The sequence below is a fragment of the Macrobrachium rosenbergii genome, unplaced genomic scaffold (genome assembly GCF_040412425.1).
Source record: "Macrobrachium rosenbergii isolate ZJJX-2024 unplaced genomic scaffold, ASM4041242v1 13902, whole genome shotgun sequence".
In the NCBI taxonomy this organism is placed as follows: Eukaryota; Metazoa; Arthropoda; class Malacostraca; order Decapoda; family Palaemonidae; genus Macrobrachium; species Macrobrachium rosenbergii.
Window position 1 is genome coordinate 912,084 of NW_027100722.1, and position 13,772 is coordinate 925,855.

Sequence of the window (13,772 nt, forward strand, 5' to 3'; positions counted from 1 at the left end):
ATTAATTTCATTGGAGATGATTTGGTCACATCCTAAGCAACACAAATTTTGAAAAACAAAATACATAAACATTATGTCAAGGTCAAGATTGCTGCCAGAAGTATTTTAAAACAAAGATCTCATCAAACCCCAAGAGACAAATAATCCCTTCTGACTCCCACTGCAAATTTTACCACCTTGCAATTTGCACAGAATTTAAGCATGATCACGGCAGTACACATTATATTCTGCACTGACATCAAAACACGTCAAATAATTCAGTCCATTTTTTTTGTACAACCAATCCACTCAATCAAGTGGATTTATCACAGCTACAAAATAATTTGTTTCTTAAGCATGATAACCAAATAAAATCACAGTACATATCTTATTCTCGTAACGTTTATAAAAATAAAACTTCTTTTTTATATCTCCAACCTTCATCCAGTTTTACTGGGAAGATAATTGACTCAATGATAACTCAAAGCAAACATGAAGACTTCACAGGGCATTGAGTGCCACCTAAAAAGTAGCTCTCAGGTGAATACAACCTGCAATGCTATTTTACAAAACTTAGGTTATTGTACATAAAGACTATATACTGTACAAGCATCTGTGACGCAAAGCTTTTTCAAACATAAGGAACCTACATTCCAGTGGCTACAACAGAGATCACATTTCTTTAGAAGCATACCTGACAGTAATTGTTTATGATTGTAACCTAACAAAAAACATTAATCACAGTTTTTCTCTCTTTGTATTGTCTCAAAGACCAAACCAGTTATGATTCGAAAAAGGCAATGAAGAAAAGTAACAATGTGAATCTGGTAATGAATAAAATATGGTCTTCAGCCCCGAGCAGTAAATAACAATTCCTGTCTCCAGGAGTAATCTATGCAGAGAGCTTTCGGGAATCTCTTTCGATTTATTTCTGAATATTTTTGTCCCCAGACAAGACTGTGGACTTGTTTCTCTCTCCATTTCAAGGCTCACGCCACTGTGAGTGTTTTTTTATTGATAGGCCTGTTATCAGTAAGAGTAGGCCTACCCGGATTGAAATTATTCTGACGCTTTTTTCTTTTTTATCTTGAACCTTCTTCTTTTGTATATTTGATTCATTGGAATATAAGATGCAAAAGAATTCTGTTTGGGGTTTTCTTGAGTGGTAGGTCAGTGTGAAGGAATGCTCGTGTGGTCTTTGGAAAAAGACTCTCTCTCTCTCTCTCTCTCTCTCTCTCTCTCTCTCTCTCTCTCTCTCTCTCTCTCTCTCTCTCTCTCTCTCTCTCTCGTGAAATGTGGATATGAGCTATGCTTTAAAAAAGACAATTGTTTTTATTACAATGAATTACTACATAGGGGAGAGAGAGAGAGTGCGCGCCAACCTTTTTGACTTCTAGACCGTTAGAAATTTCGGCACATGAATTTCCATAAAAAAGATATAATGAACAACACAAGGTCTTTCGATATAACTATAAAACACACTGATTGAATTTCAGTCATTGCCCAAATAGTTAGACAGTTACTGGAACCATCAGAGCAACGAAGTATCACCTTTTTTTAAAATGTCGACGCAGTTCGAGATTCCTCTGTTTGTTCTCTCTCAGTCAGGAGTCGGTTTTCAACCCCCTATGCTTGTGAAGGGCGTCGATGCATGGGCTCTCGTGATTGCCTGAAAGCTCTATTCTGAAGGTTTTCAGTTAACTGTCCAATGGACTGACATCAGTCCAGCGCGTGTCTCGTCCGCAGAACACTGTGCCACAAATAAATCAAGATTAGTGGATTTTTTGAGGATTTTTTTGGTCAAACACAATGTTTGTCATAAACCCAAAGGAAGGGGTTTGGTGGTGGGCCTTCAGAGAAGCTTTTCTGTTGGCCATTGGTGTTGCTGCTTCTCTGGGGCCTTCCTTTTGCAGGAGGAAACTTGAAGGAGAGATTCGGGCACCAGGACCTCACAAGGTAAGGGATGTTTCCACCAGAAGTCAGTAAAATAATAATAGGCATATGATAACCATTGTGTCATAAGGTGACCTTTTTGCTGTTGTTACATTTAGCCGGCCTTATACCAGCACAGGCTCATGCTTGTACGAGCAAACCATACCTTTATAAGTGTCTTTTTCACCTGTTGGAGAGGAAAGTGGTCTTTGATCCCTGGACAAGAATTAGGACAGGATGCCATTCCTCTGAAATCCCTCACTGTCTGTCAGCCAAAGAGTTGGTGGAAAACGAGTGTTTATCCATTTGGGAGCGCCAGGTGGCGCTGGAATTTGATTTGACACCGGCGATGAAGGAGGTTTCAGATCTGGGAATAGGAGAGCCTCTCAAAGTCTGGATTCTGGTTAGAACATTCAAGGATTAGTTCAGTGACCATTGATCTGAAGGTTTCATGAATTATGATGGCACTTACTAAAATATGACGAATGGAAACGGTTACCGTTATTATGTTCAGTAGGAGAGGTTATTGCGAAAGAAATCATTTTTTATAGCTTTCATAAAATGCAAGAATAACTTCATCTCAGTCTCCCGCTGAATCATCGAACTCGTCATCATTATATACAATCATCGAAAGAAAAACGGTTTAGTGAAAGGGAAAGATTGAACATTTTGGCTCATATTTGATGATAACCTGTTCAAAACATCGTACAGCCACATAAACGAGAGAGAGAGAGAGAGAGAGGCCCAAATTAAGGAGACCGTACCGCCCTGATAACCAACTTTCTGGGTATTTTCGAAAATTGTATTTTTTTCTTTTTTGTCAGCTTAAACTAGCAGCTGGCTGTGTCTGATGAACATACGCATATATTAATTCATAATTCATAATTATATTCTAATTAATTTAGGAATAATTAGTTATAACTAAGAATGAGACACTGAGGCTTCAGTACCTAGAAATGACGCCATATCACCAGAGGACGTTTTGCGGCATTTTCGTGAGCGTCCTGCATTCCGCTGTTTCTGCTGTTTCCATTCTGAGGTCTTTATTTATTTTTTATTTGCCATTTTTCTATAAATTTATATCGAAGCTTGAAGCAAATGGGAAGTTAATTTTAGTGACATCAGACAGAGATTTCGTAATCGTACAGAGTGTGCCATGAATGACACTGAACACATTATCAATAATACGATGTTGAGTCAATGTCGACAGTCCTCGGTTGTCACGGCATCTTCCTTTCGTCCTAGTTCTTGGCTCCTAGCTGATTGGAACACACGCTGCTGTGAACACAATTACAACTGTTTTTTGCCTTGACACCGGTCCCTGATACCTCGAATTCTGCCAGCTGATGGTCCGCTTACTACCGAATGAATGTGAGGGGGACTGCTGACAAGAGAACATTCTCAAGTTCTTTGTTAAGAGGACGGCGGAGCCTAATAGACGTTCAGCCCTTGAAATTGTCACCTGGCCTGGGACTCTTGATTATACTAGCTATATTATCGTCAGTTTCTGTTCCATCGTCATTCCGAATCGTCTTCAGTGATGCCCAGCTGAAGGAAGCTTCGAGTTCACACTATTTCATTTTAGGGTGGTGGGACATTTATACATAGTTCGTGCCGTTCCTTATGCACGGTGCTCTTCATTTGTCACTGCAACAAATCAAGAATCGAACTTGTCATCGAGATTGACAGCACCTTAAACTCCACGATTGTTGCGGGGGGCGGGGGGGACCAAGAGTTACAAAGCTCTACGTGTCACTACAGGTACTCCCTCTCTCCTACCGGCTCCCTCCCTCACACACATACACATTAACACACACACGGGTTAGAGAAAAAGATTGTCATCTGGTAACACACACGCAGAGAGAGAGAGAGAGAGAGGTTGATTATGCATTCAGTGGAAGTTGGCAATATTGCTCAAAAGTGATTGAAGTTTACTAAATAAAAAATCCGTCTTTTTTTTAATGAGATTGTTTTTGCCCAAAATTGATAGTGGCTCCGTCTGTACTGGAGCCGCAGGCCTCTGTTCTTTTTTGGCAGACAGAAGTGACGGTACAGATTGACAGAAAGGAGGACCACTTATGGGATATGACTGAAGAGTGACCCCAAGCAGCAGAAGCAGCAGATTGCACAGACGACAAAGACGCCTCATGACACTCTGTCACACCAGTCTGTCTTTCTGTCTGTGTTGAAGGAATATGGCCGTTAATCACTTTTGTCCTTGACATGTTCAATCAACAGAGGATGAAAGAAAGCCATTTTATGATCCTGCTGCTGCCTTGTCCGTTCGTACTGAAAGTGAAAGTAGATCATTGTTACATAGGGCATGTGTCAGTCAGCGTGCAGTCAGCGCCTCGACAGCCTCATTGTTCTTGTATGTCCAGGATCATGGGAGCCTGAGGCTTATGCAGTTGGGATCCTGGTTGCAAGCAGCTGCTTCTTCTGTGAGTGGTTAGTTCTCTGTCAAGTTGTAAACAGCCAACATTCAAAAGTAAACAAGTTTTCTGACACCCATAGACACGGGGAGGTTAGCGATGAGGAAAACCAGAAGAAAGGCACCACATTTGGTGAGTTACCTGTAACGACAAGGCACTACAAATTATTATGTAAATATTGTACAATCGCATTCCATAGGATGTCGTCATGCTGGCCCTTGCCTTCAAAACTGAAAAGAGAAAAAAATATCATATCCACTTTTTCATTCGCCCAGAAATCACGTGTGATTAAGGCCACTGCATTACACCCAAGCTTGGGTTAATAGTTATGTGATGGTATAGTCTCTCTCTCTCTCTCTCTCTCTCTCTCTCTCTCTCTCTCTCTCTCTTGTGTTTCCTGTGGAACAAATGACAAGGCCATTTTGACGTCAATTTCCCCCATTCAAATCCGAATAGAATCTTCAAACATCTGAGGATTCGTTGAGAATGTTGATGTTTGTGGACGCGTGTCTTCTCAACGATTCCTTCGTATTTGCTTTTTCCTTCTAGAAGACGCCTAGGTGCGCCTACAGTTGGTGTGCAGTGAATACTGTGGGCAGGTCCTTCCTTCGGGGTTAAATTTTGAATGAGTCTCCATGAGAGTTATCTTAATAATCAATTAGGAAGAGCGCCAATTATGATAAAACTTCCACCCAAATCTCGGTTCTCGCCAAGTTTTGATCATCCTGTGTCCTCTCAGAGTTTCTCGCCCTCGCTGGTCTCTCCAACCCCCACCCCACCTTGCGGTGTTTCTGTCGTTTTGAATGTGTTCATTACGAGGTGACCATAAAATACTCTCTCTCTCTCTCTCTCTCTCTCTCTCTCTCTCTCTCATAAGCTGGATCCCTGGAAGTTAACAGTTTTGTTGAAGATCTTGTTTACGAGTCATAGCAGCTGCTAATGATTTTTTGTCTTTTTAGAGTCAGCTGAAGCTTAGTCAATTCGGTTCTGAATCTTGGTCGGCAACTTAAGTATTTTAAGGATTATTTTGTGGGGCGGGGGGCAGTCAGGACCACAGGGAATGAGGAGGAATCGGTTACCACCGTGTGATGGTGAATTTGCTGCTGTTTTTGGAAACGTTGAGAAGACATGTCCGTACAAAAGCTGTCTGTCACTTGCACGGCCTTTGGAAGGTCAGGGAACTGTCTCAGATCGCTCAATAGAATTGTTGATGTACCAACATTTAAAATGTCTGGAAAGGTCATTAGAACTTCCGCTGTGGATGATGGTATCGTAATGGATGATGTCAGTTCCTTCCCACTGAACAATTTGTCAATTTGAAAAGCATTTTTGAATCAGGTCTCGTGACATGGAAGCTCATTATCCGGCGACAGACAGACAAGAAGGGACTGATTTGTTGCTATCGGATTTTGTCTGTGGGTCTTTTGTGTGTGTGTCAAGTCACATGGTTTTTATTGCATGAGGTGGGGTTCAAATGGCCGCCAGTCTCACTGAGCAGCTGGAGGGAGACCGGAAGGTGTCAGTGGGCTAACAAAAGCAGTTTTGTCTTCCACCTTTTTACGCGCACACTCACCACTCACTCACTCACCACTCACTCATGTGCTGTGTACATACTGACTGAGATGCTGTGAGAGGATTTGATGACATTCAGGAGAGGAAGAGCAGACATTTTGGGCTGTGGTCACACAGTGTGTGCTCGGTATTATTATTATTATTATTATTATTATTATTATTATTATTATTATTATTATTATTATTATTATTATTATTATTATTATAGTGGATTAAAAACAATTCTGTTTGGGTTTTCGATATCTAAGATACGAATGAAAGACTGGAGTGAAGTGATGTCCCTGTAAAGTCATGAAAAGGATCTTAGTTGTCCTTTTGGGAAAGTCTGGAGACGAGGAGAAGACCCCTCAGTGTGTGGGTAATCGCTGTACAGGAGGAGGAGCCTTCACACCTATATTTTCATATTGTTTTAGAGACAGATAGATAGATAGATAGATAAAGATAGAGATTCTATAGCTGCGTGCTCTCTGTGAGTGGTATAAGGTGGTATTTGGATGAAATGCTCCCAGAAGGAGTTGTTGTGGTTACACAGGCAACTGCAAATGGAAGAATTGGCGAATGGTGTGGGAGTGTTGTTCATTCCGTCTCTCTCCTCTTTACCCGCCCGACGGACCTTCTTCATCTTGCAGCAGCAGAAGGAAGGGAAAGTCGCGCCAGATGAGGCTTCGGTGTTCTTGAATGACCACAACCGTGTTCGTTCCTCACCTGAACACATTCTGCTGCTCGAAGAAAGGTCGTCGCTTCCCGTGTCAGGCGAGAAAGTCACTCTGTATTTTCAATCTGCCTTCGAGTTAGCTTTCACGTGGTCGTGGTCAAAATTTTAATTTCTTATTGAATCATCGTCTGTGAGTGTCGCGTGTGGGCGGTGAAGCTTCACATCGCGTGTGCACAGGCTCCAGTGGCACCGTTGGCTCGTTGGTTGAGATGAAGCAAGTGGGCCCTGACCCTAAGTTTGACTGGTTGGGAAGGGAATTCGAGTCCTGTTGTGGGATATGAAGCCAAGCTGCGAGTTTCCCTCTCCCTTCATCCACATCCCTCCGTTCTTGGGGAATTTCCTCTGTCTGAGAGAGAGAGAGAGAGAGGAAAGGGGGGTACGGTGCTTTTAAAAAGCAACTCTGCGCTGTCGTGTAAACTCTGCATGTTGCTGAGAATGCAGAGAAGTGATATTGATATGACTCTCTCTCTCTCTCTCTCTCTCTCTCTCTCTCTCTCTCTCTCTCTCTCTCTCTCAAACATCGTTGTGGTTATCGTCAACACATTACACTGTCAACACTGAATAATCCATCAGTTATTCGTGTTCCCATAAGGGATGCGAGGGAGGGGAAATGGACTGATTCGGTGAGTGAAGGTGTCTTGTCTCTGCAGCTCTCTCCTTCCTCATCCTCCCAAGGGTCCTATCTGGTGCTCTGTGAGCCAACTGGGAAGGAAGCCTACGAGTGTCAATGACGCTGCCCAATATGATTGTAATCACTGTCAGTGTGACGCTTCGAAGACAGCCTTTTATTCAAGGCTTCATCTCGCTTCCATTCTTGCTGTTTTTTGTTTGAAAGGTCCTTCAGTCCACCTTATTTGAAGACTTCTCCAGAGTTTGATCTTAATGGACGGGTGTCTATTTCTCATATCTTTTCTTCCTTTTCTCTGTTGCAATTGTATCCTGTTTCCAGAGGTGTTGTGCCTGACGTTACTGCCTCTCTTGTGGGGGGTTCAGGTCGCCTGCAGCTGTTCGTCTACGCTTTAACTGGCTGTTTTTGTTTGTTTGTTTGTTTGTTTAGGATGAGTTTCCTGCTCATCTGTTGTCTGAGAATGTTCGTGGAGACATAGGAACTGAGCTCAGAACCAGACGTCGTGCTTCTGTCACGTCAACAACCAGTGTTCCAAAATGGCCACAGGAAGGAAGGAAGGAAGGAAGGAAGGAAGGAGGGCAGCAGCCAGCAGGCTTTCTTGTCGGGTTGTCACGCGTCGACGCTGAAAAAGAAGAGAAGACTGACTGGCTCACGGTTCTCGGGAAATGTTTGGGAGGCCTTGACCCCTCTGATGACTGGCGACTGCCGCCGTCATCGGCGAGGTGAGAGGCTACAGTCCTCTCTTAATGGAAAGTGGCGCACTGTGGGAGATTCTCTGGCATTTTCGATCCTCTCGTAGATGGGACTGCAAAGGGCTCAGTCAACAACACCATACCATTTTCTTCAGCAGTTTTAGGAAATGATCTGACTTAGTACATAATGGCGATTGCTATTTCAGTATTCAGAATAACAATTATGGTCATTTCCGTTCTTTTTATTATTATTATTATTATTATTATTATTATTATTATTATTATTATTATTATTATTATTATTATTATCAGCATAATCGTTTTAATTATTTTGGCTCTCTGATTTTAGCATCATTTTAGTTTTCTGTAAAAGAAAACTGTTGTACCGGCTTTGTCTGTCCGTCCGCGCTTTTTCCGTCCACACTTTTTCCTGTCCGCACTTTTTCTGTCCGGCCGCAGATCTTAAAACCTACAGTGGCTAGAGGGCTGCAAATTGGTATGTTGATCATCCACCCTCCAATCATCAAACATACCAGATTGCAGCCCTCTAGCCTCAGCAGTTTTTTGTCTTATTTAAGGTTAAAGTTAGCCATAATCTTGCTTCTGGCAACGATATGGGATAGGCCACCACCAGCCCGTGGTTAAAGTTTCATGGGCCGCGGCTCATACAGCATTATACCGAGACCACCGAAAGATAAATCTATTTTCGGTGGCCTAGATTATACGGTGTACAGAAAACTCGATTGTGCCGAAGGAACTTCAGCACATTTTTTACTTGTTTAATGATGGCATTAACTATTGTTGCAGTTTATATCCTGACCTATAAAGTGGGCGACAAATCAACTATGCCAAAAGAAGAGAGACAGCTGCTGCCAATATGAAGTGAAGCTTTGATTCAGTGATGATTTCCGCTGATCCAAACTTCTTTCTACTTCCGTCTTCTTGGCCAAATGATTCTTGTACATTTTCTTCTCAGAGATGATACATAATAATAGATTATTAGAAGACATTAATGCAGTGGCTAAATGCGGTGTTAGTATTGACTTTCAACTTGCTTGCTTTTCTATTACTTTTGATCAGGAAGGACTTCATTCCTGATTAACCAAGTTTTTAGCTAAAAATCTCTCTCTCTCTCTCTCTCTCTCTCTCTCTCCTGGAAACCATTCCCTTCCTTTTCAAGAGTGTTTGTTGGCCGTTTGTTCACCTGGGTCAGAGCAACGGGAACAAACGAGGAGGAGTAAAGGTCTTTGTGCAGTCACCCGCACTCTCAGAAGAATGACTGAAGGCAGGGAGGGGGGTGTTGGGTGGGGGAAAGGGGGGAATGGAAGTCTGTCCAGACGACGCTTGTCCCTTCCTGCGTGCAGGGAGGGAAGTGGCAGCAGCAGCAGCAGCTGTGCTTGTGCAGGAGAGACTCTTTTCGAAAACAAACAGCAGTGAGATCGTGGGAGAGCCGAGCACATAAGAGAAAGGGCAGATGCAGTGCACAGACAGACTGCAGAGATGCAGTCGTGCATGACCGGGGATGTTGCTGGAAGACGCCTCTCCTGCACGACATGAGGTCACGGCAGAGGAGACGCCACGGCAGAGGGTGTTCTCGAACTTGTCTGTGTGACAGAACGCCTCCCTCTCTCTCTCTCTTCTGTGGCGTTTGATCTGTCTGTGCCTTTCAGTTTTCTGTTCAAGAAAACTATTACAGAGATGGCTGCTGTTTGTCTGTCGGTCCGTCCGCACTTTTTCTGTCCGCCCTCAGATCTTAAACACTACTGAGGAGGCTAGAGGGCTGCAAATTGGTATGTTGATCATCCACCCTCCAGTCATCAAACATACCAAATTGCAGCCCTCTAGCCTCCTCAGTAGTTTTTATTTTATATATGGGTAAATTTAGCCATGATCGTGCGTCTGACACTGCTATAGTGCCAACAACATAGGCCACCAATTGCCGTGGCTGAAAGTTTTATGGGTCGTGGCTGAGGGTTTCATTCAGCATTATATATAACGTATATTATTTATGTGTATATTCACGTAAGTATGCATTCATAATATCAGTAGTAATACATGAGAAATGAAAAAGGAATTAATAATATATGCTTATTTATATATATATATATATATATATAGTTTAAGATTTGAATTTCCTGAAAGGCTGACCAAACACGACCAAAGCAAGGAAAATATGCTCTGCTATACTGTTAAATGAATTGAATAGCTCATTTTCCTCCAGCATGCATTTTTATGCTTAAAGTAAGCATCATTTCATTCCTTAGAAGTAAGTTTATGATCCTTAGTAGTAGCAATTGAACTTGAGTGCCCGTGCCCCTTCATGGAAGAGCGCTCCTCAAAGACAAGTGCATGTAAGCAGCGGTTTTGAGCAGTGGTGAAGGCTCGTAGCTGGCTTTCCATAAGTTGGGGCGGGCATAGGTGGGGCTAAGATATGTTTTGAGGAGGGCCAAAGAAAATGACACAAAAGTAATGTGCCAGTTCTGTAATGAGTGAAATATACTCTTCTCGAATGTATGCATCCATGTGAATGAAGGAAAGTGATAGTATTAGTAATTAGTAAACCTGTATTTGAAATGAGAGAGCCCAATCTTCAATGAATTTTCAACTCATACGACATGCATCTGATTCAAATACTGTAAGGGTTAACGTTTAGCTACAAAGGGAATTTCAACTGGGGGAAGGGAAGGCAATCATCTAACAGCGGGGGCATGGGCCGCCCGCCCATGGCCCCACCAAAGGAAGCCACAGGTAGGGTTGCCACCCGTTCTGTAAAATACAGATTCGTTCTGTATTTAAGAGTGAGATGCTGCGTTCTGTATTGAACCAATACAGAACGCCATTTGTTCTGTATTTGGCTGTCAGAACATCATTATTTTAAAATTACATTGGCATATTTTTTCAATCAATCTTGCCAGACTGCAAAATTATGCTTTTGTCACTCACTGGTTGCCTTCGTACGTGTAAAGTACGGGATTAATGAGCGACGCGAGGTCTGTCTCGCACCTCCCTACTCAGCCATAACCCCCTACACACACACACCCCCACCCCAGCACCAGCCTGGCCAGCGAGTAGGGCCGCGTGTCATGTTTTAGTACTCGGTTGGCTATTAGATGAAATGACTACTTCTACAAGTTCCTCTGGCTCGGTCGAGTCTATTCCTCCTACAAAGAAGCACAGGCGACTTCAAAATATCGAAATGAGTGGGAGACTGAGTATCCATGGCTCAGCAGTGTTGATAACAGTTTGAAAGCAAATTGTCGAATATGTCGAAGACAGTTTTCAGTTAGCAATGGTGGGTTAAGTGATGTGAAGCAGCATGCAAAAGGAGACCAACACATCCGTTATGCCAAAAGTCAGAAGACTGAGACAGCTATCTCAAACTTTTTGGTTGCTGAGCGGTCAACAGATGCAGATTCGGTAGGCACAAAAATCTTTAATAGTTTTGTTATTAGTTATCATATCATCCACACTTTGCATATTGTTTCTATATTCTTATGGTTATTTATTATTTTTTTAAATACAAAAACAATACTTTTCCCCTGAGTTTATTTTATATTCCAAAGAAAATAAAGATTATAATTCATTACAAAAGGAAAAGTTAAACTCACTTTCAAATATATATATATATATATATATATATATATATATATATATATATATATATATATATATATATATATATATATATACATACCTACCTACCTACCTACCTACATACATACATACACACTATATATATATATATATATATATATATATATATATATATATATATATATATATATATATATATATATATATATATATATATATATATATATATATATATATATATATATATATATATATATATACACACACACACAAATATGCATACACACACATACACACAATATTTACCCAAATATTTTAATGGCAAAAGTAAGATGCTTAAAGAAGTTAAAGGTCAAAGTCAGCTTCGTTTTTTTTTTTTTTTGATTACAGGAAATGACTGGTTAAGGCTGAAAGTCTGATTCATTAAATAAACCAAACGTGTTTGTCTATAAATAAACAGAGCCTTGAAAACTTATATGCCATGTGTGCAGCTTTGATACCAGGTAAAGCTCCGCGCCTATTTAATTATTTCAGTTATCATCTCCATGTTGTTCCTTCCAGAATTCAGAACCTCTTGATGTGGGTGGGGGGCTTAGGGGTAAGCAGCTGGGCTCTGATGGCTAGTGGATATTTTATTAATTTGGTCTTGGATCTTACTTGCTGATTCTACTAAATTTTGTCAGGCCTTTCTCTCCTACTGGCAATTTTTTTTCCTTTCTGCTAGGTGCTGAATAACCACAAGGTTCTTGCACCTGGTCCAATTGGCCAACTTTTCATACAAATAAATCATCATATTGATTGATTGTAATGTTTAACCAGCCAATTAAATTAGTACAACATGTAACAGTACTATATCCTCCTCTTATAGGTGACAGCTGGGAGCTGGCCCATGTATACCACACTGTGAAGCACAATTTGAGTTACAATTCTGCAGACTGTGGACAGAAGCTATACCAGAAAATATTCAGGACTCTAAAATAGGAAAGAAAATTTCGTGTGGAAGAACCAAAGCAGAGGCACTAGTAACAAATGTTCTTGCACCCAAGGCAGTGTGTGGCATAATCAATATTCTAACAGCTGGTCAGAAACCCCTCCTATTTTGTATTCAGACAGATGCTTCCAACAAAGGGAAACAGGAAAATGTTTCCTCTTGCAGTCAATACTTCACACCAGAGGATGGAGTCCAGAACAAGATAGTTGATTTTATAGAGAATCCTGACGAATCTGCTGAGGATTGTGAGCTGTATTGTACATTCACTAGAGAAACTAGGCCTGTCATTGAATCAAGTGTCTGCCTTCAGTGCTGACAATACCAATGTGAATTATGGAATTCATAATTCTGTCTACACCAAATTGTGTAAGGCACAGAAGCATCTTCTTCAAGGAAACTGCCATGCACACATAGTACATAACACAGTTAAACATGCATTGGACAACTTATCTGTAGACGTTGAGAACGTGGTGCTGAAGATATACAGTTTCTTCTCCTCTTCTGCAAAAAGGAGGGAATCCCTAAAGAGTTTTGTGTATTCTGTGAAGTGGAATTCAGAGAAATGCTGCGTCACATCACAACCAGATGGCTGTCACTGAATCCAGCCATCTCCAGGGTTTTGCAAAGTTGGACTGCTCTGAAGTCATATTTTATCAGTCTTGGGAATGAATGTCCCAGGCAGATCAGAACCATACTGAAGCTTCCTTTGGATGCAGATGAGGTGAATGAACAAGAAGCAGACGTCATTCAAGTATACCTTCTTTTCTGTAACAACATATTGTCCATCTTTGAAGATGTCGTCAAGAAACTTGAAAAAACGAAACAACTGTCATTGACCTCTGCCCCATTATGAAGGCTTTCAGGAACAAGCTCATGCAAAGAAGAAAGGATAGTTTCTATGGCTTACCTGACAAAAGTAAAGCTGCAGCAGCTTTCTTTCATCAGAAGCAAACACTGCAAACGCAGATTTTCAAGCATTCCTTAGTACTGCCATCACATATGTAGATAAGTGGTTTGACTTTTCAGAGGAAAATTGGCTGTCCTTCCTCCATCCTCTCTTACTCAAAACTGAGATACACTTTTCTGATATGGAGAAACTAGTTGAGAAACTCGAATTGATCACCAGACTCAGTGTCAACATGGATGAGCTGTATGATGAATTAACAGTTATTAATGTAATTCTGGAAAGGCTAAAGGAGGGGAGAAGACTGGAAGTCCAAAGACACAGCTGGCAGGT